Genomic DNA, 27,107 nt, shown 5'->3' on the forward strand with positions numbered 1-27,107 from the left:
CTGCTGAGAAGTCTGCACACCAAGACCATAATGACAGAGCAGCATTTTGTAGACCAGCAGGAGTGTTTGCACATGTGTATCTGCCATCAATCACCCAGTGGTATAGAAAGAAAATACATACTTCCGTAATAGTAGTGGAGGTTGCTGTACTGTGGCTTTGGATCTGAAAGAAAAAGTTTAGTAAATGTTTGGCCAATCATTTATCTGTTCAATACTGTTTATGTATAACTCCACAAGGGTGGATGTTATATAGTAGCCTAATTAAACACCTACTTGGAATGATGCTTGCTACAAAATTGTATTTTACATGTGGTTTTCAGAAATTAAATTATTCTTATATTTTGATAGCTTTCCATTTATTCTTGCATTTAATGCAAATAGTTATGGCTGGTAAGAGATTTTGGAGTAATGGACTAAAACCAAAGGCCACTAAATAAGTTCAGCACAAGAGGGTACTATATAATCTTTCTTCAACATTCAAGTGCTTCAAAGGGAGAGTTTATGTTCAGGAAGAGATGTCCACTGACGTTTGTTAACGAGGAGAAGATATGAAAAAGGGTATTTAGACAATCAGCTTTTTTTGGCTTTTGTAAAATTGTAAACTACATGACTGATAGACTTAAGTTATTAGACAAATAGAAGGAATTGTGTCTTTACAGACAGTCCAATTCTCAGTTACATTTTTGAATTTGTTAGTAAGGAAGTATAGTGGTATTTAGATGATTTATGGTTAGAAGAGGATATCTAAGTTAGATTACAACATTTGGAATTCTTATGGAACAGGAGAGATGGCAGAGGGAATATAAAGGTGATACCAAAACTCAAAGGCAAGGGGTAATGGACACTAACTTAAAGGAACTGTGTTAGTACTCTAGAATACCACAAAGTAGATTGCAAACAAATTAATTCAGTTGTACTTTTCCACAACTACAGTTATTTATTGTATAACTATACCAGAAGACCCACTGTATTATGTACCATGCAAAATAGAAACATTTTAAGAGACCGTACCTCATTTTGCTGCCTGAAAAGCTTCACAGACAAAACAAACAAATCAGAAAAGAAGTACTATAATTTCCATTTTTCAAATGTTTAAGGTTATAACAGTATGGATGCTGAAGTCAGTTTTAAGTAAAAGGGAAATTGTAGCAGACTTGCATAAATTGACTGCACATGTATTGCTAGTCTTCAGGGCTCCTATATATTCAGGGAAGTACCATGCTGGTACTAGTCAGGCTGGCTCTGATTCCAGTCCATAGTAGCTGCACTGTCCCTAACCTCTGAGTCATCTGCTCTTGACTCATGGTGAGTCATTACAAATAGAAAACTAAGGCACAGAAAGACTGTATTCACTTTAAAATCAGACCAGCAGTCTAGTAGAGCTAGAATTTGAACCTATATTTTAAATCTTAGTAAGCTAAAACTTCCATGACAACTGTAACCTTTTTCTGAAGACCAGAACCCATTTTTATATTATTGAAAATCAGACCATGCAGCAGTCTTGCTTTTCACCTTCATATCTTACTCACTAGCTACTGTAACATCAAACACTGATCATTAGGAAATGGAATTATACAGGTATTGTGAAGGCTTTCCCAAAAAGTCGCTTTACATAATGAGGTGAAATTTTCTCTTTCTATTCCATATATCATAGCATCAATAATTTTGGTGCACTGTACTGCCAATTAACCTTTCTTCCTCTAACAGTAAAGAAAAATACTCTCAAATATCTCCTCAAAATTACTGAACCTTCCATATAAATCAGGACATTTCCTTGTTCTCACCTTATTAAAAACTATCTGTTTATGTCATTCTTCACTCCTCTGGTATCATTAGAACTGAACAACTCAGGATACCTTCTTCTAGGGAATCTGAGTCCTTTTAAAGAGATACAGAAAAGAAGAAGAAAAAGAAGAACAGTTATCAAAAAAAAGTTGCAAAAAAAGAGACTGACAAAGTTTCTGAAGCTGTCAAATAGACAATAACTGCAAGTAGACACAATACCTTTAGAGCTCCTCTGAAAAATATCCAAGATACCTCTGTCATTGCAGTGGTGACTTCATGGTTATTTGACACACTGTGTCTAGAAATCATGGTCTAGGAAGAAAAACTAAGGTAACTGGGCTTCTTTTAGTGTAGAAAAGACTGATGGTGAGACGTGAAAATAGCGTTTGAATACTTTCAATGTAGTTGCACAGAGGAAGGGAATAAATTGCTTTGGTTATAAAAGGAGAAATAATGGGCTGAAATTAACTGAAGGAGAGATTTATGTTATGTTTAGAAAATCTTTCTTTTAGTGAGAGTAGTGAAAAACTGAAACAGATTGCCTAGGAAACTGCTGAATTTCAATCAGCAGAGAGCTTCTTAGAAAAAGACAAGAAACACTGGCAAGGCATGTTGCAAAGACAGTTGCTCCTACCTTGGGAAAAGGGCTGAACTAGATGCCTTGAGGTCTCTTCCATCCCTGCTCTCTGTTAATCTTCATGTGCTGTGAACTGGATACTTGTTTACTCATCTACTAACCTTTATGAGCAATTTTCCATCTTTAGTCAGTACCTCTTCTGCTCAATGCTTTGCCTGAAATGTGAATGTCTAAAATGCGTTTTCCTTTCTAGTTTTCAAAGACAGCATTGTTTCCACCTCCATTTATATATTTAATTAGGTACAACTTACAATACATTCTAGGATTTGGTGAATGTTCATTTACTGACTAATCATAATTATGAATTTGTCATCTCTTGGAAATGAATATTTATTAAGCCTGTGCATCTTGCTATCTAGCCCTTCCTTTTTATTCTTTCTTTTCTTATCTTCTCTTTTCTGACAACCATTTGATTTCTGATTCTCCAAAATATAAAGAAATTTTCTGGAGCAATGTCTTCTACTTCTGTGGTCAGCTGAGCAGAAATATTATTCAGAACTCCTGACCCGTACAGAAATAAATGAATAACCCAACTCCCATGCTGTTTAGGCAGAAGGGGGTTCCAATTCGTGTGTTTGAAAATCTACTTTGTAAAATGAATCATCTACTCCCATACACATTTATTTCAGGAAAATAACAGCACAGTTTTGAAGGGCTTAACATATAACATTAACAAATCAGCTATCACCTTTCTACATAAGCACATGTATATGTACATTTGCGTACAGGTTATGCTTTTTCAATTTTAAGTTTCCTTAAGGAAACATTAGATCATTAGTTTCTGACAAAAACCACCAATGAAAATCCTTGTATCTCTTTTATCTCTTGTATCTCTTGTATCTCACTATGAAACAGATTCGCAGGAAAGTAAATTTAGGCTTCTATGATTATCTACTGTGAAGTCTAAGAAAGCAGAAGTTGAAGCACTAAAAGTTGAGTTCAAGCAATAGACAATCCAAGATTTTATGTTCTAGTTCATGAAAAGAGAAAGAAAGATGCACCTGGGATTTTGGCTTAGTGTGGGTATATTCTCATTCTTTGATTTTCTTTTTTTTTTTAAGTTAGAGTTGTGTCAAGTTATATACAGAAGGCTCTGACTTTCTCTTTACAGGCTTATTTTCTACATTTGTAAAATTCAGAACAGTTCTATTTATTCAGTCTTATTAAGTACTTGATACTTACTATTAAATATTGAAGTGATACTTGACATGTAACAACTTATATACAGTAGTGTGGATAATTTTTCGTGCAGTCACACTGATTAGCAAATTGTATTGCCCCAGGCACATACCAGCACAAATAAACTTCTGTCATTTTTGTTTTGTTCGTAGAATTCCGTAGCAACTACTCTGTCAAATGAAGTTTTGCCATCTAAACTTACATAATTTGGAAGAATTGAGGGCATCCATCCTCTTGCTCTCCACCTTCAAAGTTCTAATCTGCAGCACTTGCATACAGACTGCACGGACAGAAAAGTAAAGTTAGATATTTAGGATGGAACTAAGACAAGACACAGCCTGCATTATTGATTTACTTGGTGCTTCTGACCATCTATTTAAAAATCTTCAGAACAAATATAAAGTTGTCCAACCTGCAGAGCATTTTACAAATATTAACTAAGAGAACATTCCTACATAACTTTATATTCCCTCTGCTGGAAATAGCAGACTAAAGTTTCTGCTCATATAATCCTCCTGACTTCAGAAAAGTTAAACCAGCAGAGAACTATTCCTAGTACTTGTTCTTCTCCATCCCAAGGTGAAATCTTTTTCACAGCAAAACCTGAACCTTTGTTGATGCAAGGTGTAATTTCCCTTCCTGTGATTTTGATGATTTATTTATAAAATTGGTATTTTGGTTATAATTTTGAATAAAAGTCATCACAATTTACAATGTAAGTGCTTTTCAGAAATAATGAAGGTGAACAAATAATTGTTGCAAAAAGAAATGTATGGGTATATTGTTTACAGGTACAGAGAGAGGTAGAACATACACATGAGAATGCACCCTGAGGTGACATGTACATCTGAGAAGCCACCTCCCAGAGGCTATTCATAGTATGAATAGATTCTAAGATCAGCAACAGGTTGGACTGAGAAGCTCCTCTTCTTTCCCTGTATCTTTCTGGATAAGTATTAGTAAACTAAAATGATTGGATGAATTCACAGCCATATTAGAGTTAAACATTTATTTGTCCTAGGCTACTGCACTTGAATATGCTTGTATGAGCTTTCTTTTTTTTTCTTTTTTTTCTTCCTTTTTTTTTTTTTTTTTTTTTTTTTAATGAGGATTTAGGACAACTCATTCTCATCCCAGGCAGATGCTGAAGTGGCTCTTCCCTTGCTTATACTTGATATATGGATTCAACGGCTGCACAATAAATTCACATGTAGAGCATACAGTTGCATCAGAACGTAAGAAATACCCTACAGGGTCAGACCAGTTGTCCATCTAGCTTTCTAGTCTGTCTTTAACAGTGGCAATAGTAGATACTATTTAGAGAGAGAATGCAAACACAGGCACGTTTTACAGTTCATTCCCCTTGTACTCCTCCAGCAACTAGAACAGTTGTTCATGGGATGTTAGGAAAAACACACAAAAAAATCAAACCCTGTGTGGTTAAAAAAACAAGAACAAGGTTATAGCTATATGCAAGAAGAGGCATGTTTTTACATGGAGAAGGCCAATTTGAACCAACAATGTAAAATCTGAAGAGAAGCAGTAGGACATTTTTTGGCACGGTGTAGCTTTTTCCAGGTCTAGTCAGTACTGCCTATCTGAAGATAACTAGCTAGACTACAGTAAAAAAACTAGAGTAGCATGATTCCATTATGACATAGAGTTTTTCGGGGCGGTATTTTTTGTTGTTTGTTTTTTATGGTGAAGATGTTCTGCAAGTTTCCACTGGCAAAGGAAAAGCTGCTATCTGTTATATTTACCATAATTTTTGAACCAAAAATAGTAGACCAGAAAGCCTCTAAGAACCTCTTGGTATATTTTTGGAGCAGTGAATTCACAGAAACTTAGATATTTTTCTGTGAAGAGCTCCTGCACTGAAGTGGAAACAGATTTTATTTTTGAAAAATTGGAGTATTGAAAGTCACCTCCACCTTTGAAAAAACTGAGCCAAATGTTCTTTATGATGCCTAAGGAAGATTTAATTTTTATTTTATTATTTTATTTTATTCCTACTTGATTTCTATTTGAATGACTGGTTTTGTCTGCTTACGAAGATTCTATATTAACTTGAGAGCTAGTGACAAAACAGATGACTAGAAAGCTAACTAATGGAGGGAAAGGCTACTTTGTATTTTAAAGCTTGCAGAGTGCATACTGACTTACATCATTCTAAAAAGACATATACTATAACGTGTTTTCCATTATATTGTGCATGACAGTGAGGTTATATTAAATGGTGAATTAACTTTTGAAGTATTAAACTGATGAGAAAAATTATACCTTGGAATATAATTTATTTATTATTATTATTTTATTAGCATATAGTATATGATAGTCCACATAGTTGGATTAGTAGTGCTAAGCTTGTAAACAGCCAAAACAAACAAACAAGTTTGTTAAAGCCTTTCCATTTCTCTTTAATTGAATCAAAACATTTTCCCAAAGAATTGTACACCTCAGGCAATACATCCATCACTTGGGGAACAATAAAGAATTCCTCATAGATGGATTCATATTCATGAGCTCCCCACTACACCTAGCACATAATAAGTTTTGCTGCCATTATTTAAAATCAGAGGTAATTAGTGGATTCATCTACCCTTGGCTGTAATTTAGGAAAAGGTGCTCTCTGTTTGAGAAGGAACACAAACAGATTATTTGTTTAGTACATTAAAGGAACTATATGAAACAGGCCTATCCTAGAACAATTTTCACGTTTTGCAATGCTTTTAGGCTTTTGAAGAATCCGTAGCTCCAGTAGAATATTGTCAGTCAGAGAACTTCTAAGTGCCTATCAAAGGTGAACAAATCTCGTAACTTCCTTTTGCAATTGTGGAAAAGATGTACTCTAAAAAAAAACTAAGAACAACCCTCTCTGTCTATTCCTGAGTATGTAAAACCAAAGTTGGTTCATTTCCATTCATAAGATGAACATCTCTTCATAATATCAGCTTTCTTATTAAATGCTTTTTGATTGTTAGTGAGAAAAACGTAAGAGGAAGTTGACATTTAACTAGTCATTATTTGATTTCATTGTTAAAGTTCAGCTGCAAAGGCTACAGAAAAGTAAAGCCTCTTAATGTTACTGTTTCAGCAGTAAACTAGAGACATATATTAATTCAGAATCCAAAAAATTTGGAAACTTTTTTCAGTGAAAGTTTAGGCTTGGAGTATGAGATGCAAAGATCTAGGGAATTAACCAAAGTCATCAGTCATGGCCATGATACATTCTTGGGAAGACTTAAAAATGTTGTCTTGAGAAAGCTAGAAAGAATTTCAGGAAATACCACTGAATGTGTTGTTTCCATGTGCCTAAAAAGTAATAATAGAAAACACTACCTCTGTAGCAACACCTTCAAATATCATTAGGATCAGTTATTTTGCTAGTTCTGCTTTGATAACTGCAGCGCAAAACTGGCATGAACTGCTGCTGTGATCTCAAGTGCAGGTAACTTTCGAAGGATACAGTCTTATATATCCTGATCACTAGTGCTATATCCGTACTACTCTCGCTGGTGGCCTAGGTCAGTTTGCTTCACGCATGAAGAAACATGTGATTGATGCTGGCATGGAGCAAGTCAGACCAGTTTGGGTCTGCTGTTAGGTTAGGTTCACAGCCATCCAGCGCTGGGTTCTCTCACAGAGGAGCAGCAGGAGAAGCTGCTTTCTAATCTTGCTCATTGACTATGATCTCCTTGCGTTGAGTGAAGAGAATAACACATTATTCGCATTGCCATCACCTTATCTGCATGACAGCAGCAAAATATAAGCCACTTTCTTGAAGGGAACTTCACATGAATGGAAAACTGCAGTGGGTTTAGCTTGCTCACTCCTACAAGCACACCAAATCTTTCCTGCCCCCCTTCCCCTAGGGCAGGTGCCCCTTAGGTGCCAGCCGGATCCAGGCTCCGGGTTGACACCGCGGCCCCCGCAGGCGTCCCGACCACCGGGGCGGCCAGCCACGGCCTCCGAGGGGAGGGCGAGCCCTGGCCGTAACCAGGCTCACCCCGGGGAGCGCCGCCAGCACCTCCCCGCCGCTGCCGGGCTCAGCCCGGCGCGACCGCCCCGCCGCGGCGCCGCAGGGCCCCCCGGGGCGGGCAGAGCCCGGGCTGCGGCGGCGGCCGCTCCCGCAGCGGGCGCATCCCCCGGTGCCGCCGAAATGCGGCTTCGCAACGTGACCGCTCCCCCCGCCGGCCAGAGCGGGAGCTGCGGCCGGGAGCGGCCCTGCGGCCCCGGGCGGCGGCCCGCGGCGGGGGCGCCCGCCGGGACCCGCGGCCCCCTCCGAGCCTCGCCGAGTAACGGTGCGCGGCGCGGCCCTCCCGCGCCCAGCATGCACCGCGGCGCCTGCGGACGGGGCTCCTCGACTCTCAACCAACCCCGACCGCGGCGGCGCCGCGCGGGTGTGCCCGCCTCCCTGATCGTGATGGATAGGGCTGGTAGCCAACCGCCTCGGAGCAATCTCAGCCGCTGCCCAATCGCGAGCCAGCGGGGATGGGCGGGGCGGGGCCCTCGGGGACGGCGGGCGCCGTGGCGCCCCGGCGGGGAAGGGAGGGCGAGAGGGAGGCGGCGCGGGCGGGCGGACGGACGGGCTCCGGCCGGGACTGCCGCGGGGATGGCGGCGGCGGCGGCCGCCGCGGGGGCGAGGGCGTTAGCGCCGCCGGGCAGGGCCGCGGCCCCCTCGGCAGCGCCCTGAGCGCCGCCGGGCGCCGCGCACGGCCGTTACCCCTCCCCGCGGGCGGGGGGGCCGGCGCCGTCCCAGCACCGCAGTCGCCATAGAGACCGCACCGCGCGCCATGGGGCGGAGGCTGGCCCGGCGGCCGGCGCGGCGGGCGCCGCTCTAGCAGCTGCCCGCGCCGCGCAGAGCCCTGCCCCGCGGGCGGCCGGGGGCGCCGGGCTCCGCCGGGACTCGCCGCCGCCTCGGCCCGCTTCCAGGTGAGGAGCCGGCGCTGTGGCAGGGCCGCGGGGGCGGGCGCGGCGCTGGGGGGGCCGCGCCGCGGGGGGGCGCGGGCGGGCGCCGCGGCGCTCCGCGAGGCGGCGGCGGGGGCGGGGGGCAGGTTGGGGGTTTCCTCGGGGTGAGGCCGCCGGGTCCCTCTCCGGAGAACTTGAATTCACAGGCGCGAGGTGCATCTGTCCCCCCCCCCGCTGCGAGGAGGCGGTGGCGTCTCCCGACGGCGAAACGCCCGCGTTGGGAACAGCGGCGTCTGGGTTTCCCGTCCCTGATCGCGGCGCGCGCGCGGCGGTGGCCGCTGCGGGCAAGGCTGGATGGGGAACGGGTCGGTCGGTCCGTCCGTCCGTCCGTCCGCCTGCCGTCTAGCGCGCTGAGTGCTGGAGCCATTAGCAGCAGTTGCATCAATATATGCGTACAAATATGCCTGGCTAGGCCGCAGATGTACTCGCTACGGTAGTAACGGCAAACATACAAACTGCATGCGGAAGGTATTAAAAGCCGTTATGATACACTTTTAGCGTGAGCAGAAGGAAATCGGGAAATACGTTGTTCCTAAGCCTACAGATGAGGTCCGGAGCTGCTACGGCATCCTTGTACTTCTGCTATCAGGCTAGAGCGAAGCCGTGAGAGGACAAAGATTGGTATGAGATCTCTAACCTTGCGGGTGTGGAGAACAACTGCTGGTGTGAACTGGGAGGGATTTGCAAATATTAATGTATTATGCTGATTTGGAGGAGGGGGGGAAACAAAGCAAAGACCCCGGTCTATTTATAGCACAGCTTTTTGGGAATCTCCTATAGGACTTATAATTAAGCTGGAAGGGACTGTAGGAGGTGGGTTATGAAATAGCTTGTAATAGCTGTTTTAGTTAGATTGTGTATGTGCAAAACCAGTTGACTTTCAGATTAATTATTCAGAATGAGTAAGATATATTAACAGCGAGGAGGAAAGCCCTAAAATAAGATGTACTCTGCTTATTTTAAAATCCAATTGGCCATAAAATGGATGATTTGTTTCTGTACTGTGGTTCTAGAAAAAGGAATATGATTTTTTTTTTTATCTTCTGCATCTTCAGTGCCATGCCTGCATTGAACACACTATGTTTGTGTATATGTTAGTTCATTTTAGCTATCTGAGGTATCTGAGAAAATTAAAGGGTTAGAGCTCATTTTGCTACGGTTATTTCATTTGGGATTTTATGTTTTATCCTGATGATATGAACTCACAGTACAAATGTATTTAACACTTTTATTCTGAGCTAATTTGTACTGAATACTTACTTCGTGATGATTCCTTGGTGTTACACTGTGGCATATATTTAACAAAGTATTAAAACTTTCTTTACTTGTTATACCCGAAGTATGCTTATTAACATTAGTTTGGCTTGTAAAAAAGTGATATACGAGAGAGTTTGACTGTAGTAGTACGTGTAAACTTTTTCTTTAATATACTTCTGATCTACTGTTACGCTCTTGAATTTCATCATCTTTTAAAACCTGTTGTTTTGGAAATGGTAGAGATTAGAGCAAGAAGAGCAACCCGAAAGAGTGGAGTATCTTGATACTGCTTAGGTCTAGTATGGTCATGTACTACTGCATGTTGCAGCTTCCATTACCTCTGACATTACAAATTCCATGGAGGTTTTTCAGTGTGAGTGACTAAATCAAAAGAGATTTTGCATGTAATAGAGGAAAGATAAGAGTGAAGTTTTCTTTGTTCGCAACTGACTTGTATATACTCAGCTTCAGCCAGTTCTGTATGTGTGTGTACCTAATGTTAAACGTTCACTTAGTATGTGAAGTTGCACTAAATTGTATATTAATGTACTGTTGGCTGTATTTTCTGTTTTAGCTAAGACTTGTTTATCTGGTGGGAATTAGTTTATATGTCACAACAGGAGAGTCACAACAGGAGATTCACAGTTTCTGTATACTTCTGCGTTTTGCATCGTTGTCTGTTGCTCTGTTAAACCACTACACAAAGCCTTTGGCTAGAGGGGAGGAGAAACATCTGCCCTTTCAATAAAAGGCACCAGTGTTCTTAGTGGTCTCAGAGGGATGCGTCAGATATGGACCAGCCGCTGTCCTTCATCCTTTTTCCCGACTCTTAAAACACTCTCTTCTCACAAGAGAGAAACCTGAGCTGCTTTTGATTGATCTTACAGATCAATGTGCCACATGATGAATCTGGATGGTCAGTCTGATAGGCTAGCTTTTAAAATACAGACATACAAGAATTTAAAATGTGCAAATTGACTGAAATATAAGTTGTAGCTTAAAGAATCCAAGAGCTTCAGATCATGTTTTGATTAAAAATTACTCATCACCTTGATTTCTTGTTAGTGTCAGGATGAAAGGAATCTGTTCAAATGCTTAATCTTTTATTTATATATATATTTATATATATATATATATATATATATAAAAATACAAAATGTGTGTGTGTAAATTTTTATATATACATATGTGTATATAAAAATCTGGCAGGTTAGTATTTAGGCTACTTAAATGGGAATTAAATCTTTTAATCTGGTCTTCTTAAACTTAATATACTTTATTTCAATCAGTTAAGACAGTAGAAATAAATGGAACAGTTTCAATTTGTTTGTTTGATATGCTAGTAAAATGCTCTAGTGATTGTACTGTATTCTATGTCAGTGTTTGAATAAAAGTTGACTTCCCTGCTTTTGTTGGAAACACTGAATACCATATGAGCTGGCTTCCAGTAATGAATTTAGACCTGAAGCTAGCACCACATCTTGTATGTTCCTTCAAAATTACTTATTTGAAAACATCACACAACACTGCATTTCTACATAGTGCCCCTTGGCAACTTTATTATATTTACTGCAATTTTAGGGTTAGAATCAGGTTCTTTCATTTTTTTTCGTCAGTACTAGATGCTAAGTGGTATACTCTTGAGGAAATCTGGTAGCACAGATTTTAAGCTGATTATGAAATCGAGGTGCATTTCCCAGCAGTTTAAATTTATGGTCTACTTTTTTCTGTGTTACCTTGTAGATCACCTATTTGCTACTATTCTTTAAAATAATTAAAACAACAAAAATACGACCTTTTGACCAATCACCTCTTGATTCAGCTGAATATCTTTTACCCATTTTTGTGAAATTCTGTAAGTCATAGCTTTCAATAAATTATTCTCCAAGCATGATTTTTTTCAATCAGTCTTTGAATTAAAGGGAGAATCTTTGAAAATCCTGAAGAAGAGGGAGGAAAAGGAGGGCAGGCTGTGAAATTAAAGACACACATCTTCAGTATTTCCCGCAAAACTGTATTTTAAGAATTTACAATCTTGTTCATGATTATATTCAGAGATGGGATTTTCTGTTATTCTTGCACAGTTGAGTTTCAAATTGTTGAGAACAATCCCATGATGAAAAGCATAACTCAAATGCTATTTCATATTGTTGCCTTTTCTCTGAAGGTATTCTTGAATTTTTGGGAATTAGTTTATTTGCGCGATGAGGAACTCCATCAGACTGTTACTCTCTTCATGAAATGTATATATGTGTATTTGTTGCATTCGGGTGCAAAAGTTCAGAGAGGTTGAAATAACTGAAGGATGGTTGACCTCCCCTGGATGACGTTAACCAGCTCATTGATGGGATTGATGATGAAAGCTGTTTTTTCCAATACTGCCTGATGTATAATGAAAGGGTAAAATATGCTGAACTTGTTTTGAGATCTTGTAAAACATATTAAGCCATTTCTTTTTTTTTTTTTTCGGATGTTGCAAAAGGATTCATTAGCTGGTGCAGGGACAAGTTGCTGTCAGGAGCGATACCAGAGAAAAACTGAAACAAGGTTGATGTCCTCCTTATCTGTTCAGGTGGAACTCCTCCCAGTACATTTTTGATGCACTTCTCTCACAAGTGAACCTATACAAAAACTGTATTATGTGTTAAGCTACTTGTGTCAATAGACTTATCTAGAGTAAAAGAAGATTTTGACTTGTAGATTTGGTGTGTGTTTCCAATACTTGGGAACTGCATCTAGTCAGCAACTGTTTATTGAATCTGAAAGTGGACATTCTTTATGCTACCACTTCCTAAATAACTTTCAAATAATGTTTGTTGCTTCTGTCATGCAGTCTCTCGGTGTATTAATGTTCTGTGACATTTTTAGCAACAGTTTCTTGGTACAGTGTTCTTCAGAAATGTAATAAGAATTAGATTGCTTTGTTGTTTGGTGATCAGCAGGATGTGTTTTGATGCAGCTGTTAAGTTTACTGCTGTAGTAATGCTTCAAATGCCAGTCTTGGCTAGCACTACTGTTTCTGAGCAAATTAAACGTGTCTGTTAAGCTTCACAGTGTTGAAGTATTAAAGAAAAGTTGTGGGGAGGGGGGAGGAGGCAATCTATAAATAGAGCCTGCCTCTTTTCAGCATCAAATGGAGACTTTTTAGAACACATCTGAGCTTTTTTTTTTTTTAAAAAAAAAATTAAATAACATCATGACCAATTATTTACTATCTTGAAATAATTTATTGTTTTCCTGTCTTTCCATTTGCCAGCATTCTGAGCTAAATAGGTCGCACTGCCAGATGACTGAAACTGTTTCAAGCACAGAATGACTGCGCTGTTCATTGAATGCCTTGTCTTTATATGTGACGCTTTGATTTTTCAGCTCCTAGCAGACTACAAAATCAAGGTATCATTGCTAAGTATAGTGAGCTGAGAACAAATTGGTGTGTGGTACTTTGAGGGCTGAAGGAGCAGAACTGATGTCAGATCATGATTCTTTTTCTGTGCAGTTTGTCTGCTGTTATGTCAGACTGTAGTGGTTATCGTGATAATGTTAGAAGAAGGATCATTTTGATTTAAGTGAAATGGTAGTTCTAGAGTCTGGAGTAAGATAGTATTTGCAGTGAGGAAGCCTGTTGAATCATTGGTCTGGATGGAGAAAAATCATGAAACACAAGGTAGATCAGTGTGAAGAAAATATTAATTGGTCTCTGTGGGAGAAATGTGCTGGCTAGTCCAGATAACATTTGCCTAGTCAAAACAAAAACTAAGATGCTCATGCTGAGTGGAGGAGGAAGTCTTAGGGTTCATAGGCATCTCACAGTAAACCAGCTGTGTTGTTCAGTGTTTAGTGCTTATTGTCATTTATTTATTCTTATGCATACATATAAGCATAGTTTGCAAATATGCTCCTGTGGATGAAAATGTACTTTACTGTTGAATCGACCTGACAACTGGCTGCTATTTAAAGTGGGAAGATCATGTCCTCTGCCTGTGCCTTTCCTGGTGCTCCCTGGTCTCCAAACTGTAGTGATTCAACTCTTAATTTGGCAGAGAATGACTGTAGGGGGGGAGATGTTTAGGCTGTTATTCCGATGAGGTAGGTTTTGTGACTCTTGCTAGGTCATGCTGTTGTGTGTGACTTCACTGTGATTGTCCAGCTGAGAAAACAAGGCGACATAACCAGATCCTTTCGTTGCTGTTGCCTGGGAGCTCAGCTGATGTGCCCTTCTGCCTCCTTTCAATTCTGCGGGGAGGCAAGGGAAGGAGAAACACTTTGTCTAAAAGCCTGCTTTTAGATGAAGTTCCACTCCTTTCCCTGTTGATTAGGAGAAGGAAATTTGAGCTAGATGCCACATTCAGTCTGGGCATTTGTCCTTCGCACCAGTATTTCATCAGTTCTCAGTCTAGGATACTTCAGTCATTTGGATAAATGTTCCTGAAGACTGGATAAATCTTCCCTTGATGAGTCAGTTTTGCCTTAATCTCCCTTTGGAAGACTGTTAGGTGAGGGAGCAGCTGTATGTTGGCTGGGTGTTTGGAGTTGGTAGGTAATAATGCATCACTCTGAATAGGAACCGTGTTGGTGTGTTGTAACAGCTCCCTACAGCATTTTTTCTTTCTAGAGTAAAGGTTTGGATGGAATTAATTTATGGTCAGCATCTGGATTAGGGCCTGCCATTTGAACAGGCCTGCAATAGATGTTGCTCTTTTTTGATGTTGTCATATTCTAATGTGCTCTCATATTTCTTGTTCTTAAAAGAACTGGACTCATGGAGGAAGCTATATTATTCTTTATCTTAACAGTAGTAATAACTATATTCTTATTTAATATAATTACCTCTATTGTTGCTATTCTAGTTCCTAGTACAAACAAAAGGTAATAATGTCCTTGGGCTTCACACATGTCTTTGCATGTTTCCCTTTTCTCAGTATAAATCTCATATCGCTGCTTGCCATATATTGCAGCTCTACCATGTTCTCTTGCAGATTTAAGATTAAATATCCTTAAAGCAAAATTAATACTTATTGGTTAAAAAAAATCTCATGTGACCTGTATTGATGGAATAGTATTTATGAGTAAATTCAGAACAGATTTCTAACAGCTGTAGAATGCTGTTACCATTTTAGGGTTACTTTATTTTTTGCCATTATGTAAAGTCATGTGTTTATGAAATGTCTGCAATGTGTAGCCATTTTAAGTGCACAAATATGGCAGGTAATAGGTCAGCAATACAAATTGAACTGCTTTTAAAGCCCAAATTTTAATTCTGAGCAATTTAATTTTGAGTGCCTTTATACACCCAATATTTCTTTAAAAATGTAATACCAATATGTAATACTTTTCACTGGCTAAGTAAGGATGAAGTGAAAGACTCTAATGAATTTCAGAAAGTTTGCTGTTGTGTTCTTGGAATAGTTTCATCTTTGGCAGCTGGTTAAAATCTGAGCTTACATTGTAGCTCTTCTACTGGTAAGAAATTGATACAACTTTTGAGTCTCTTGATCCATATGTTTATAATACATAAACTTACTGGTTCTTGAACCTTATCATGTAATACTCTTAAAAAAAAAACAAAAACAAAAAACCCCTGACACCCGGACTATTAAAATATACTTTTAGGGATCCTGGACAGTCTCAACATATTAAATTTACATGGGATACTTATTTCCAGCATTGATGTTACTTTTGTAGTTATTTCTTGGAAGATTAACCACTTGGCACACATCTTGATCTAACTGCTTTAAGACCAAAGGAAATACTGTGGTCATGGAGATTAATTTTGTGTGTAAAACCAGCATCGCTTTGACTTCCCTAAATTAGGTTTTTTAACAGTAATTAACTAAGAGCGTATAATTTGGAAAATCAGTCCGTTTTCTTTTAAGAAAAGTCAGTAATGAGTAATCCATTGAAATCATTCATGAAGTGTTTCAATAGTAGAGTATCCTTACTGACTGAAATTGAAGATCTAAGGACTCTTATTTATGTTTTTAAGTATTCTAAAGGTTCAACTGTTGGCTATTATAATTTTGTATGTCAAAATGAAGATCTCTGTTCCTCTTGTAATTCCTGAGACTATGAATAGATTTTTCTTTTACCTTGTACTAGATAAGCTGAAGGAATTGAGCTTCATGAGTTTGTTACTGTGTCTGTCCTCCAGTCTTTTAGTAATTTGTGTGTAGTTTCTTTTTCCCTGCAACTTTTAATGTTTTCAAATTCTTGTTGAAATGTGAACACCAGCACTGGATATATTATTCCAGCAGCAGTCCTTCTTCTAGCAGATAGTGAGGTACTGTGCTCTCTTGTGATAGATAGGTATTGTGCCCTCTAGTAGTATTTATTTATGTACTTACCCATAGTCATCTTAGCCTTAGTGCAGCAATATGCTGCTGCATAGTGAGAGGCTATGCACCTTGCCTTTTAACACTGCGGTCACATTTTGTTATGATTATTACCTGGATCCCATTAGATAATGTCTCTCTATTTTTTGCTCCTTGATGTATAATATCTTCTTTTATCTGAATTGGAATGTGTATATTTTGATTGTGATCCTTTTACCAGCTGATAGAGATTGTTCTATACCACTTCCAATCCCAATATCAATTACAAGCTTTACCAATATTTTTTCCTAAGCTATAATTAAAAAATTTTACAGCAAAAAGTGAAGAATAATTAAAGACTAATTTAAAGAAGCATCAGTTATGACTTACATTTGTAGTTAAATATTAAGACCTACTGACTTAACTAATATGGTCTGGGCAACCTGCTCTAGATGACCCTGCTTGAGCAGAAGGGTTGTTCTAGATGATCTGCAGAGATCCATTCCAACCTCAATCATTCTGTGATCCTGTGACATACTGCTATTCTACTATTTTGGTTTCTTAAAAACAGACTGCTATGTGTTGATAAGTTAGGTATCTTCCAGAAGTCTAGGGGCCAAACTTGTAACGCTGTCATAAAAAAAAACTTGTTAGTTTGACAAGAGTGTTTGCTTCAGTCTATTTGTTGTGGGAACAGAAAATACATCATTGTTACATTGCATCTCTATGACCTTGCTGCGTAGCTGATCTTTCGTTATCATCCTCCAGACTTCTGCTCAGATTTCCCTCTGCTTTCTGTTGTTTGTGCTAGGGGGTAGCAAAGACCATTGAAGCCTCCTGGCCAGATAGCACCCCCCTGGTTTGCTGTTCTGGCTGTGGCGTGGAGGGCAGAAAATCTCAGTAAAGCTTCCTGGCTCCCCACCTGCCCCGGTGCTTGCAGAGAGCAGCTGCCTAGAGCAGTGCACTGAACTAGCTGGGGTGCTGAGCCACGCTGTGCCCCACCAGGGTGCTGCCCCACAAGCTCTTTCGCTGGTAGTTCAGTTGCCTAAGAAATGGCACTCCTGGAAACGGGGCATGTGTTTCTAAAAGAGCCGTCCAAACACCAGGCAGGGAATTAATTACATAATCAGGAGGAGGCCGCTGTTGAGCGTAGCTCCTGGTTTTCTCATACCACTATGCCTTAGAACTTATGAAGAAAGTCATTATGCAGTTGCAGCCTGTATCAGAAGAAAATCCTGCTTTGAAAGACATTTTCCCAGAACCATTGCTCCTGACTTTCCAAGAGCCCCCAGTCTTGCTAAACTCATTATCAGAAGCCGGTTCCTTGTGGTCTAAATCGCAGCAAGCATATCTATACTGTCCTTGAGTAAGGGATGCAAGCTTTTCCAATGCACTTCTATTAGTGCCACTATGAAGTGAAAATTAAGCAATCACTTTGCATCAGAATAAACTTTCACAGAAAGTCTATAAAGGGCAAAAACATTAATCTGCCTGCAGTTCAACAATTTTCACAGAACAACTGCTTTGTGATCTCTTAGTTCTGGTCCTCAAGAGAATCTTAAAAAACAACTGCTAAAAACAAGCCTGGGAAATAAAACTAGCATCTACAAACAACTTTCAGCTTATTAAAGATGATACTTTTATTCTTTCCTTTATTTTCCAGTAACCCTTTTATGTTTTCTTCCACACATCACTGTTTTCTTTGTTGTGTATTTTAAAGGTGATTAGTGATGGCATGTACTTTTTTTTTTTAGTTATTATCAAGCACATTAAACATGAAAGCCTTTATTTAAATAATTCACTTAAATTTGCTCGGCATTTGCATTTTTCTTCTTTCCTAAGAAGACAGATGCCCTCCCCTGAAGATTTAACCATTTAGTAAGCATTAGAGCATACTCATTTGTGTCTATATGTAGCTACGTTACTAAATTTGCTACCATTTTACTTAAGTAGGTATGGTTAAAGGCACAAATGCTCATTGATACCATTATATAGTTACATATATATATATATAAATAAAAATATATCAAAAAATAAGAATCACAGAATCAGTAAGGTTGGAAGGGACCTTTGGAGATCATCTAGTCCAACCTCCTCGCTCAGCAGGGTCACCTACAGCATGGTAGACAGGGTTGCATCCAGGTGGGCCTTGAAGATCTCCAGAGAAGGAGACTCCACAACCTCTCTGGGCAACCTGGTCCAGTTCTTCCTTACATTTAGCTGGAACTTCCTGTGTTTCAGTTTGTGCCTGTTGCCTTGTGTCCTGTTGCTTGGCACCACTGAAGAGTCCAGCCCCATCCTCCTGTTCTAATTAGATTCCCAGGGGCCAAATGTTCAGTTTGGCAAGCCAGCACAAACTCACACACAAACACTCTTCAGTAGCAAGCGGTTTATTAGTAGATACTTACAAACAGACTGACCCCATGGTAATCTCGAGAAGGGCCAATCCAATGCTTGTCCCAATCGTCTGCATGATGAGAGAGAGTCGGCAGGCATAATCTTTTCAGGCATCCCCGAGGAGGCAATGTGGTCCTCTGTTGTGTAGCAGCCTCTCTCTCCTTCGGAAAAATTTTGGTATTTATGATTATTCGCAGTAGGCGGGAGTCCCGGCACATGGGGCCAGCAAGTGCGGGGAGTCTAGCCCAACCCCACCCCGGTTTCATAACCGGGCCATGATACCCGTCAGATACCGTGCGGACTTATTTCGGGGGCCACATTTGACTTTGGGGGTCACTATTTCATTACTCTTCAGCTTCTGACCTTCATGTTGACTGCTTCTCATGGTGATTCTGTGGCTGGAAGCCACAGAATCTATATGTAACCAACCGCTGTTCTTTCTCACAGATTTCCAAGACCTTGTTAGTTACTTATTTGTATTCCTCTTAACACAGCGGTATTGTTCTAGGCACTAAAAAGTTACAACACTAGACCATTCTCACCAAGTATCAAGTAGTACAGATACAAAAAGTTACAACAGGGACCATTCCCATCAAGTATCACTTAGTATGGATACACCTCCTGATAACTTCTCTGCAGATATTTGTAGACATCAGTAATATCTCCCCTCAGTCTTCTCTTCTCCAGGCTAAACAGGCCCAGCTCTCGCAGCTGTTTCTCACAGGGCGGATGCTCCAGTCCTCTGCTGGACTCTCTTCAATAGCTCCATGTCTCTCTTGTACTGGGGAGCCCACAACTGGACGCCATACTCGAGATGAGGCCTCCCCAGGGCTGAGTAGAGGGGCAGGATCACCTCCCTCGACTTGCTGGCAGCACTCTTCCTAATGCACCCCAGGATACCATTGGCCTTCCTGGCCACAAGGGCACATTGCTGACTCACGGTCAGCTTGTCATCCACCAGCACTCCCAGGTCCTTCTCTGCAGAGCTGCTCTCCAGAAGGTTGGCCCCCAGCCTGTACTGGTGCATGGAGTTATTCCTCTCTAGGTGCAGGACCCTCACTTGCCCTTGTTAAACCTTATGAGTTTCCTCTGCCCAACTCTCCAGCCTGTCCAGCTCTCTCTGAATGGCAGCACAGCCCTCAGGTGTCTCAGCCACTGCTCCCAGCTTGGTAGCATCAGCAAACTTGCTGAGGAGGCACTCTGTCCCCTCATCGAGGTCATTGATGAATAAGTTGAACATGACTCTAGTCTTTGTAGGCATTGAATTGAATTGTGTAGTCCATAATCATGGCAATGAAAAATTGTTTCTGTATGTTTTTGTTTTAAATGCAGGATATGCTTTGATAAACTTGCTTTATTTCTTATATATCTCAATATCTATGACAGTCTTATTTGGAAATGAAACAGTAAATAGCCTCTAGTTAGCAAATCTATGGCAGTGAAAGTGCATGATCTCTTAAAAATGATATAGAAATCTTAGTATCACTGTTACTTGCGTGCAGATATTGCCAGACCAAAATTAAATGTATATGTGATGAATGCAACAAGAGAAAAGAAATCTTAATCCAGTGGAAAGAATTGAACAAAAAGCCTGGATTTAGTTGGGGTTTGCCTCTTTACCATGGTTCCAATGGATTGCTGAAGTATAAAAAGTAGCAAAGCTGAGATTAAAATTTAGCTAAAATTGAGAAATTCCCTGTTTAGTTATGTTAAATCATGAAAAGTGAAAAGGATGTTAAGAAACTTGACTGTCATAGCAAGTGGCAATTTAATCACAGATTCACCCTCCCCCTCTTTTTATATCTGTTTTACAATGTATCTTAATTGTGGAAAGGCTGCCATATGTCTTCCCAGTTGTTATTTTACTGCAGTTTTTGATCGCTGTTCACGATAGAGATTTTTGGCTAAATTCAACACATTATTGAACATTCCTAGAAGCAGCTTAAAGTGGGTATGAAAAGCCACAGTTGTTGTGGACTGTTTACACTCTTCCCTCTCTTGATGCTCAGACCTGTATGTAGCAGCCTAATATTTTCTAGTACTGCCAGCTGTATAAAAATTACTATCATATATGTATTGGCTGCTTGAGGCAACCTTTTTAGATGAGTTTTCTGTGAATTCAAACTGCAGCATTGGTATACCTGGTCTTTAATGAATTCAAGTGAATTTCATGAATTTCATTGATGAAAATCTGACCCGGAATGCTTGCACCAGTTGCAGTAGGTGAATGATAGCCTTGGGTTTAGGTGGTGTGTGCATTAATGTTTTAGTTCTCTTCGTCTAAACTATGGAAATATTTGAATGCAATTGTTAGAGGCGTTTGCAAGTCGTATTCAAAGCCAGGGAGAAGAAAAACTGTCCTGTGTCTGATCAATATCTTTGATCAATCAGCTATGGTCTGTTTTTATCACATGGCACTCTGTGTGTAACAGAGTCTCATGATAACAGCAGAGACAAGGGAATTTTTGTCTTAGGGTTGGCACAGATCCATTTGGTTTGACTTCACTGGCATCTGTAGGATAAAGTAATGGATAAATTGGAAGTAGTGTTGAACTAATGGATAAGACAAATTTGCTGTTTCCAGCTGACCAATGTGTGGACATCCTCGATCTTGGCATAATCTCTGTTTGAGATGAAAGTTTTTTCAGACTAGAAAAGGCGTGAATACATCACATAAAACAAGGCTTTTAAGTAGGGAGGAAATTGGAAAAATAAGTCTTTGATGGTAGCCATGTACAGTTAAGCTAGCTTCAGCTATACTTTACATATACTCATATGTACTTTAAACTAGCAATGCCACCAGGAAAACCCTTCTATCTGTGCACCTTCTCTCCTGGTAGAAGCATTTGTATAGCGATTTAGATCAGGGAAACCTAATTTAGATTTAGATCCAGGTTAAAACTAAACTTTTCTGAAAGGGATAGTTATTAATAAATTCCTTAATCCAGTTCCTTGTAAAGTCATACAAATTCTTTTTCTGGCATAAGAGAAAAAGGGGTTGTTTAGACTAAGTTTTGGCTGTGACATTGATGTATGTGTTTTAAGTGTTTAAGGAACTTGTAGATGTTCGTTGCTGTTAAGAAAATATTAGTTAGTTTCACATCTAGTAATAGTGGATGTGATTTGTAGCCATCTTCCTTGCTAATACTACTGCAAGGCAAAGATATTGCTTGAACGTGAACTATCAGGCCTGGTGGCTTCCTGCCTTTACGCCAACAAATGTGAGCCCTAGTTCCATAGCAGCTAAATGTGGATGTGAACATAAGATGCCTCTCTGTTTGCACTGATATATGGCTTAGATAAGCTATTATCTGTTAAGCTGTAAATAGCGGAAATGTTGTCTCATGGTTTGAAGTGATCTGCATGGTATTACCAAAGCTCCTGTAAACTCAGTTGACTTTATGGTGGAAAGTGAACTGTTTACTTGAGCCTGTTACCCTAAAGCATATGGGCTAAATTGACATCTAATCAAGGCTCAGAAAAAAAGAAGCAGGTAAAGGCTTGATAACAGGGCTAGGAGATGTTCAGGGTAGTGAATGTAGTTGTCCTTGCCAAACCTTTTGAACACGTGATTGACAGTGATTCATAGCCCATGAAATGGTTTGCTTTCCATCATCATTCCCACAACAGCAGTGTGTTAGTCAACAGGTTTAGAATTGGTGCTTCTTGGAAATAACTGACAAAAAAATTGTGGACAAGAGTTTAATTCAAATCATAGCTTATTAATTGAGCTCATTTGGCTTTATGGTGGTACAGTGAGGAGAATTTCACTGTCCTCCATCTGTCTTCCTGAGCATAATTCATGAATGTAACAATGGATTAGAGCAAAGTTTGTCTAGGAGGCTGGTATCTTCTGGCCAAAGGGTAGGTGCCTAGGGAAAAGTATGAGAACAAAGAAAAGATACCTGATACTTCCTCTAGTGCTTTTCCAAGCTCCATTTTTTTTACTCAGGGGCTTCCTAAGCCAGATATAGTTAATGTGTATTTTTGGTAAGCCTTAATAGATTTCTATTCCATGTAGTTGTCCAGCGTCCCTCAAACCATTGTAATCTAGAACATCCATTGGCAAGAAGTTGCATAGGTTAGTTACTAATCCAAGAAGAATTCATTTTTTGTATTTGTTCTGAGCCTGGCTCCTGCTGACCTCTTTTGATGTTTTCTAGTTCATTTATTGACTGAGATTGTGAATAAGTAATTCCTAGAAACCCGCTTCATGCCTGTAATGATTTTGTAGACCTCTGTCATATTCCTCTATTTGCTTCCCATCATCTTTAGAAGAAAGTAGTCATTCTTTACTTTATACAGAAATTATTCTGTATCTGTAGTTATCTTGTTTCATTTCTTGAGCCTTTTCCCTTTTTTTCCCTTTTTTTTCCTTTTTTTCCCCCTTTCCCCTCTCCTTAAACTCTGAGTCTCATGGTATTATCTGCCACCTTTGTTAACTCAGTCTCTTACCCTGTTTTCCAAGTTATTTGTGAAAGCGTTGACTTACACAGATCATAACCTGTTCCTTGCAGAACTCTCCTAGTGACCTCTGCTCTGTATTTGAACTGACTGTTTAATCCTTTTTCCTTATCTTTTACACAGTTGTTTTCCACATGAAGAACGCTTTCTCTTATGGCATGTCTGCTTAGTTTCTTTATAAATACTCTGTCAAATACCTTTTAGGAATCCATATAGACATTGTTTGGATTACTCTTATCCACATGAATGTTGACCTCTTTAAAGGACTCCTCTAAATTTGGAAGACAGGGCTTTGTTTTACCAAAGCCATCTTATCTCCTCAACTATATCACTTCTATTCAAATGTTCAGTAATTCTGTTTTACTCTTTACAGTTTCTACTAGTTTTCTTGGTACAGGTATTGGTCTTCCAGGCCTATAGTTTCCTTGTTGTCCTGTCTAACCATTTTTAAATGTTGGCAATGTTTGCTACATTCCAATCCTTATGTGCCAAAGCAACTATAAGTGAGAGGTTATATACCATAATTAATAGATCAGCTATTCCATTTGTAAGCTGCTTTAAATTGTTTGGATGACTACCACCTAATACTGATAACATTACTTTTCATTTTGTTTTGTTTATTTTCTAATCTTTAATACAGTCACTTCAGTTTAAGGCAGATCTTCTGATGTGTTTGCAAAAAGAAATGTTTCTTCCTGGATATTTTCCTCGTTTTCTTCTGCTATCAACACAGGTGCAAAAGTCCACTGGCTTTCTCTCTTATGGTCTTACCTTCTCTGAATGCTCCTCTTATACCCTGACTATTGGCCCTGCATATTCTCTGATATTTTTCTGTTCCTGATGTCTGAAGAATGATTTATTATTAGTTTTCATGTCTTTTATTTTTCTTCCATAGTCTTTTTTGTCTTGTCCCTATTATACTTTTGCACTTGCATTAACTTACCATTTTCTTTATTTTCCCTATTTGGCATGACTTTGACTTTTTGAAAGGTGCTTTTTTGCTGCTTACAAATTCTCCTGCTGTTCAGTCATGTTGGCTTTTTTTGTGATCCCTTTCAAGTCTTTCTTAATTAAGAAAAGCTTTGTGCTTTCTATGTGGTCTCCATTAGAGAGACCATTTGGTCTTCAAGACTAAAATAAAACATAAACAGGAGATATGGTGAAGCAGTATCACTAAAAATGTGGCCATGAATTAAGTAACATGCTGAATAATGGTCTTTTGAAGAAGGATTGTGTTTACATGTTCAAGGGATCCATTCCAAAATTTGAAAGCAGAGCCATTAATGATCCAGATGGAAGATCATGACTCAGGTTTTGTGTATGTGAATAATTTGTGCTAAAATAAATTATTTTTATAGAACTTGGATTAAAAATGTAAATATTGAACCTGAAAAGTTATAACTAATTAACCTAAAAAGAGTAACTGTCTGTGCTATACTATGTATTCATGAATGGTCTAGAAAAGATGCAGATACTGAAGTATCAAAATTTGTTAATGATATGAGGGTATTTACATCAGTAAAGATGAAGACAGGGAAGAGCTGCGGAAAGACTACACAACACTAATTTGCTAGGTGACGGTAGATGAAAACTGTCATAAAGCAATACATGTAGGGAGAAGTAATTTGGAAATTTTCATAGTGATGGGTTGCCTCCCCGGAACGAGATCTTGCAGGTCCTGTGAAAATAGCAGGTTAGTGCCTAGTGACAGTGCTGGTCTCCACATGTCTAAAGGGATATGATAGAACTGGAAAAGCACACAGAAGAACGACAAGACTAGTGCAAAATCTCTGAAAGACTAAGTAGGTGAAGAGATGACTGTGTGGGTAGCAGTGTATTCCTTGAGTAGGATCGAAAGGGAGCAAATCTAAATTCTATGTTCCAAGTAGCAAACCTCAAATGTAACCAGCAGAAGGCAATTCAAAACAAAGAAGATGTCACACAACATGGAGTTAAGTTGTGATATACTTGCAATACAGTGCTATGGATGCTAAAATCTTTCATGGATTCAAAAAACTTCTAACAAACTCACAGATGAAAAATCTTGAATACAAACACAGTATCTTTGGCTCAGAAAGTTTTGGTGTCCCAGATGCCTATATCCTCAAAAAGTATTCTGAGAAAGTATCATTTTATGCTTTCTGTGTCCTTGTTTTCTTCCCTAGGCATCTGTTACTGGCAACAGTCAGAGACAGGAGGTTGGGCTAGGTGGCTCTTTTGTCCAGCTCAGTCTGTCTGCTTTTGTGATTAACTGTCCATGCTATCTACTCTCCTACTGTCTAACCTAATTTTTTTCTGCTGCAAATTAAGTTGATATTTTTGGATTTTGTCCTAACTTTAAATGCTTTTAGCACGGTTCCAGTTTTTTAATACCTGACTCTCATTTCAAACCTTTAAGGACTTCTGCCCAAGTTTCAGTCAGTGTTGCTTGAAGACATGATGAAGGCCTCCTGCAGCCACAGCTAGAAAGAAGTGGATGCTCTGGCCAAGTCATATTGTTTGATTGTAACCCTGGTACTCCTAAAGATTCTCATCGCCAACATAGCCAAGCACCAAGCCATTTCTCACCTTTCATGTCATTTGACTGTTTACAACTGCTCACCTGCTCATCTGTCTCCTCCTAGTTGTCGTGGTAGTACTGACATGAATTCTGAATTAGTCTTGGTATGAGGGGTCTGCACTGGAGTGCTTCTTTCCCTCTATGTTTTTTAGTCTTCACTTTCTGCCTAACTTCTCTAGCACTGTTGATGTACTGCTGGGAAGTACAATTCTCCTTGGATATTCTGGGGCATCTCCAGTATAAATCATAATGTGATGGTGCATCTTTCCTCCTTAACTCTTTCAGGGATTGCTGCATTGTGTGGCAGGATGGCACTGTGCATTGCCCTCATCAAGGAGGCCAAAGCCTGTCGTGGGTTGGCAGACCTCCTGTACTGCGTGGGCTCACTCAGATTCCATCTTGCTGTCAGCTAGGCTCTTTTGGAGTCACCTTGTTTGCTGTAGCAGTTACTGGTCTCATTTCACACATTGGCAAAAAAGGAGAACTACTGTCTTCAGGTATTTAAGGAGATTGACGTGTGCACAGCCAATAGTCTCTCTTTATCGCAACTACTGCAACAGGTTCCAACTTAAGATAAGGATACTAAGCGATTAGACATTATAGGGAAAAAATTTACTCTGTTTTTCAGCTTGGCAAACTATCAGGCCTTATTCACTGCATGTGAGTTAAAATTACTGGAAAAAATTAATTCTGTGATGTGTTTTATCAGCTGAAATAGGGAGGGGATTCTCAGCCGGTGTTACCGAGGTCCAGATCACTTCATGCATGGTACGACAGACTGGGCACAGTACAATGAATATAGTCTTCTGGTCCACCAGCTGGGCTGTTTGTCTGCCATTGTCAGCCTTGTTGGTTATTTGCATTCTGCACAGATAGCATTTTGCTGATCTCAGCTCATCTGTCTGATCATCTCATCAGAGTTTCTCTGAATTTTTGTATTTTCAAGAAAATTAAAATAGAGTTTTACATTTAGAGTTTACCTTGAACTTTCCTTGATTAGATTTAGCGATCAGAAGTTCATAGAAATTAGCTGTATATGTGGCCTTGCATTGTTTTTGCACGCAGTCCTTTGCAGCAATTTTTCCTCTGTAAATTGCTACATGTCTATGGCCAACAATAAGGGTAAGCTTTGGAAGAAATTCTTCAGAGCAGTATGTTGTTTGCCTTTTTGCCTGCTGTGGTTGGGCTTTATTTGCTTGGGTTGGATGTTTGTGTATTTCTTTACTGAGTACATTGATTTATCACATAATAGAAATAAAGAGATAGTAATAGTGGAAAGGGCTACACTTTGGAGCATCTGAAAAGATCAATGTGTGTTATTCATTGCTATCTAAAGTTAGCAATATTCGTGGTAATGTATTATTCTAAGCATGTGCTAAGTGTATCCCAGGAAGATAATGACTATACCAACACTTCAGAATATCAGAATCAAGGGTTTTTATTTCACTGATGATCCTAACTCTGAATAGGTTGATGTTGTCATATTACTGTGTCACCATTCAAAATACATTGTTTGATTTGAAGCTATCCTTGTATCAATATTCAAACCATA

General features: G+C 39.6%; 1 protein-coding gene across 2 annotated transcripts in view; it reads left to right on the plus strand.

Annotated features, from left to right (window-relative positions):
• The first annotated feature begins 8,462 nt into the window (after nt 1-8,462).
• TTBK2 (tau tubulin kinase 2) overlaps nt 8,463-27,107 on the plus strand; it is a 100,559-nt gene continuing 81,914 nt past the window's right edge. For both annotated transcript variants that reach the window (XM_062577620.1, XM_062577621.1), the window contains exon 1: nt 8,463-8,533. The gene's annotated coding sequence lies outside the window, so the exon portion shown is untranslated. The remainder of the gene's footprint in view (nt 8,534-27,107) is intronic.

The sequence above is a fragment of the Rhea pennata genome, chromosome 5 (assembly GCF_028389875.1).
Source record: "Rhea pennata isolate bPtePen1 chromosome 5, bPtePen1.pri, whole genome shotgun sequence".
Classification (NCBI taxonomy): Eukaryota; Metazoa; Chordata; class Aves; order Rheiformes; family Rheidae; genus Rhea; species Rhea pennata.